Below are 5,000 nucleotides of genomic sequence, written 5' to 3'. Positions count from 1 at the left end.
AGGTGAGGGGAAAGGACATGGGTGCCACCAGCTCAGCCTGTGTGGACAACAAGGGGACATCCACTCTCAAGGGGCCGATTTGGGAGAGACTCATGGTGCACCACGAAGCAGGGGAGTGGGATGTGCCGGTTCCTTTATTTATTTTAAGGCTTTTTTGCGATGGTCCCCAGTGGCCCTGTTCATCCTGTGACAATAAACCCATGTCATGGGCTTATCTTAAGGCCATTTCAAGGGGCTCATACATGGAGACCTCAGATCAGGCTGATGGCACTGTGTGGGGACCCTGCAGCTTCCCTGGGTGGGTTGATGCAGGACAGGAGTTCTGGAAAGGAGAACATTCTCCTGCCCTTTGTCCTTGGCTGTGGATGTCTTATATAGCTTTCCTGCAGGGCTTCCATCTGTGTGTGTAGGCCTGCCCTTGGCTCACTGTGTCCAACAATGGACAAGTTGTCTGTCACATCTTCAGCTTCATCACTGCTTAAATTTGGGGTATCCATTTTTTTTAAGCTTTTTTTTTTTTTTTGCCCTTGGGACAGTATGCACATGACAAAATTAACTACTCCAGAAAATCCCAGCAAACTCAAGCCAGGAAAGCATGCATGAGCTTATAGAGAGTCCTCTGAAAAGCAGGTATTCCTTTTCCCTGAATTTTTAAAATATTTTAAGTTTTGACACATGCTGGCCCAAAATAATTATTTATTCTGTACAACCAGTAGTAAAAAGAACCCAGAGGGAAATTCTGGCAAAGTTGTTTCTACACAACTTCAACTGAGCCTGATTCCAGTCAAAGTTATATTGATGTAAATCATGGGCTAAGAAGGTTGATTTAAGTCAATAGTTACCCTGGCAAAAAATCTGCGTGAATATAATTAAAATCAGCCCTCCTTGGAGCTGTGCATGTGTGGCAAAACTTGGACCTAAATGTTGCAGAAATGAATTAATAAATGCAAAGAAGGTTCAAAAGTTGTAAAATTAAATATACATCTGTGAAAACATCCATCCAATTACGTGGCTGCACATTTACAGGATGCATTTTACACTTCATGTGGAATTAAACTATTAGTAAAAATCTGTCTGCAAATAGTGACACTTACTTTAAAGGATCACATGGACTTATATTGTTTCATAATGCATCTAAAATAGCAGTTCCTGAAACATCACTTCCACTTTAACAAAATGTGTTACTCTCACACAGGCTAAAACTCTATTTTCCTGAGGAAGGACTATTGAAGTATTTAGTTGGGAAGGGTTGGGTTAATACATGTAATTTCTTTTCTTTCATTGGACTTCCTTTTGCCAACTTTACCTTGTATAAATAATTTTGCCTGTGAGAGTCTTTACATGGAATGCAGATTGACTATTACTTCCTGAATAGATTTAAATTTAACACCAATTTAGTCACTGTAGTATTCCTATATTGGAAATAACAGCTTCCATAGGACTTCTACAAAGTGCCAGAAATATGATCTCATACGTGGAAACAAATTTAAATGTGTTTTCTTTTACATGTTTTCTTTTCATATATTTTTCCCACCTATGTTTCCCTTGTTTCCCAAATTCTCTCCTGTGTTCCAGGGCTGTGAGAAATCTGGAAAATTACCCACTGAAAAAAACCCTAGCTTTTAATAAGAATTGCCAGTCTCACAAGCATTTTTATGTTATAGTTATTGGACTTTTTTTGTTTGTTTGTTGTTTTTGTTTTTTTTTTTAAAGCAGGGAATTTTGCTTCCCAAAACCCAGATGCTTTTAAGATAAAACTGGGCTGTCCTGTTCATAATTTCTGAACTGAACATGAATGAGGGGTTTGATCAGGAGCCTGGAAACCATTTATTTAGCTTGGATGTTGTGAAAGTGATTGGCTCCTGCTTTGGGAAGTGGCATTTCCCATGAGCTGCTGGGATAGCCCCGACAGCTGGGCGGGGCTCACCACCAGGGAAGGGGCCCAGGGAAGACCACGGCTCCTAACTGTGTCCTCTCCTTTCCATGGGGACATGGAGGGGCCAGGTCTTGGCTCTGAGATGTGTCAGCTCACATGGGAGGGCAAAGTGGAGTTTTGTGGCAGACCTGGAGAAAACCATCCCTCCCATACAGCAGAAACACTATGGGAAGGGGACTCACTGTGCTTTTCCTTGTTCTACCCCCTAACGTAAGGTTTAATATTTGCTTCCTTCTTTTTTCACTCAAAGAACCAAAACCAAATTTAAAAAAAAAAAAAAAAAAAAAAAAAAAGAAAAAAAAAAAAGAAAAAGCTCACCTCAGGATGAGATCATAGCTCAATGCATTATGGTTTGGATGCAAATGTACATTTTCAGTGGGTTCCTTGGCTCGTGTGTCAGGCGCTATTGGAATTTTTCGAGTTATTTGGCAGTTGAATAGTACGGTTTCCAACTTCTTCTTCATCAGCTTTTGAGGCAAATAGAAAAGAGCTAATAATACACTTCAGTTTGCTCTCCAGGCTTGGAAAGCTAGCAAGCAACTTGCTGGAACTCTAACAGTCCTTCTCCAGCCTGCTTCCTGCTTTGTGCGGTCAGAAATCCCTAGAGGTGCAGCTGAAGACCTTCCTCCATGGGTGGCAATGCTTTACCTGCTCCCAGGCAGAAAGAAAAATTGCTGCAGGTCAACAAGGTGACTCAGCTTGTCATGAATATTGCCTTTAGTCAGCTTTCTTCAGGGCTTTGCTTGCTGCTTTTCCAGGTAGGGTGGGCCTTGTCTGCTTCCCTGTTGCCCAAACCACCAAAGTGGAGCGGTGTGAAACTCCCTGGCTGAAATGGGTTTTATCCACGTTCCTGTATTATTCCTTTGCTGTAGGTTTTATTGGTGGAGTTTATCTTTGCTAACAATGCTAAATGCTTTACATGCTTCCTAAAGGTCATGGGAAAAGAGGGATGGACTAGTACACAAGGAAGCATCCCCTGTGTGGGACAAGTCATCCCAGGAGCGGGAGAGGAGCCTTCTCAAACATCCCATGTATTCCTGGTGGCTCTGGTACTCCAGCAGCCACAAAACTCCTAATACTCCATGGCTCTCACGCTCATCTACTGAGGACTGTGCTAGGGGAAAAAAAGGAACACTGACTAGCAGATTTTCTGTCTGATGGTTTGCCTTGCTGCCTTTTCCCTCTTGTGGCTGCCCTCAAAGTGTCTGTGCTTCTTGGGACATCCAAAGATGTTTCTTCCATGAGTTTTATTATCCATACAACCAGGAGATCACAGAATCACAGACTAGTTTGGGTGGCAAGGGACCTTAAACTCATCTCATTCCAATCACCTGCCATGGGCAGGAACACCTTCCACTAGACCAGGCTGCTCTGAGCTCCATCCAACCTGGCCTTGAACTCTTCCAGAGATGGGGGCATCCCCAGCTTCTCTTTGCTGAGCTCTGAGATGCTCCAGAGCTGCAATCAGCCTGTTGTGTTAGTGGACAGGCTTGTGGGGTGGCTAAACAGGATTATCTCCAATGGAGCAAGGACCCAACTGGCAGCAGGAGAAGCCGCAGCAAGACACTGGGATCAGTGATCACATGCGTGTGTTTAGTCTGGAAAAGTAAAGCTAATTGCTCCTGCGTCAGGAGCAAGGAAGGGATTTGCACACTTTCTGCAGGTAGCACAGCTAAGGAGCTTCAAAAAGCTGGTTTGGCAATTAGATAAGCAGATGCAGAACTGCCATAAAACTTCTAAGCATGTCCAAGGGCAACAGTTACTGCGAAAAAGTATAATTTTATCATTAGGTCTAAATCTGTCCCTAGAACAAGCAGCGGTTAGTAACTTGAGTCTTATGGCTGGCAAAATGTAAATTACCAATATCAGCTCCTGTAGCTAATGGCAGTTTTACCAGAGGGAGCATTGCAGGATTGGGCTCGGAACAGATTTTACAGGCGAGAGATCCTGGTTCAGCACCGAGCCCCGCACAGGCGCAGGGATGCCTGCCATGTGGAGCTCATCTCCGATTCAGGATGACATGTGTCCACTCCGAGGACGTAATGGCTAATGCGCCGCGCATTAAGTTAAAAATATAACAGCAAGTCTGCATAGCCGGCGTGCCATTCGGGCAGGGAAACACTCACCCGTGCATATTAAACCCAATTTCCATGCTCGTTTTTACATTCCTTTCCTCCACGCACCCCAAAGGATCGTTAGGGACGGATGGTCTGTACATCATCATTTTATGAAACAAAGATGTGTTTGTTTTACACGAAGGCAACAAAAAAAAAAAAAAATCCTCGCTGACTTCTATTATTTTTCCCTGTGTCGTAATTTAAACAGAAGTAACCGAGTGTTTTACCCTTTTATCTCCCCACCACCAGAAAATACCTGCTACAGATGCACACCGAGGCCTTGCAATGGCTTTGCCAAATGCCATATAGCAAAAGGCCTTATTCCTTTGAAGCCTTGCACATGGGCATAACTCCATATACACAGGCAATTCCGTTGTCCTCTATGGGACATAATTCTTCAAAATCCTATGGTTGCATGAAAAACTTGGGTTCACTCCAATTTTTTTTCCCAACTACTTCTTAAATAATAGCAGAGAAAGTATGGTTGATGTCCACAGTTTAGTGCTTCAGAAAATGCAGACAATTAAATTCTACAGGCCTCTGTTTCCACCTTTAGAGTGTTTGTCCTTGCCTTTCTCAAAGTTTTTATTGCAATGCAAAGCACAAGAGAAAGTGTAAGGGAAAAGTCCTTCCCTGATTTCATACAATGGAGGAGATAAACCCCTCTATTTAAATGGATATATATCTGTTATCAACTTAACTAAGCAAAGGAAGGTGTTCATTAGCTAGGCTGGATTAAAAAATAAATAAATAAATGTGAGAGAGAAGAGATTGAATGTGGAAGAGTGAGAAGAACAAACAAGTCAAAGCATTTGTTCATGCTGCAATCTACACATCAATTATCCTGCTGTGCTAATTACCACCTTTCCATACCCCAGGTACCTAAGCATTCGCACTTACTCACTCTTTCATGCCTCTGATCAAAAAAAAAAAAAAAAAAAAGGAAA

At 42.6% G+C, this 5,000-nt stretch overlaps 1 protein-coding gene across 3 annotated transcripts in view; it reads left to right on the top strand.

Annotated features, from left to right (window-relative positions):
• Positions 1–5,000, top strand: part of ZEB2 (zinc finger E-box binding homeobox 2) — a 116,764-nt gene that overhangs the window by 60,476 nt on the left and 51,288 nt on the right. The gene's annotated exons all lie outside the window — the stretch shown is intronic.

This window comes from Lepidothrix coronata, unplaced genomic scaffold (assembly GCF_001604755.1).
Source record: "Lepidothrix coronata isolate B3197 unplaced genomic scaffold, Lepidothrix_coronata-1.0 Scaffold238, whole genome shotgun sequence".
In the NCBI taxonomy this organism is placed as follows: domain Eukaryota; kingdom Metazoa; phylum Chordata; class Aves; order Passeriformes; family Pipridae; genus Lepidothrix; species Lepidothrix coronata.
The sequence above is the reverse complement of the archived record's forward strand: the minus strand, read 5'-3'. Positions and strand labels throughout refer to the sequence as shown.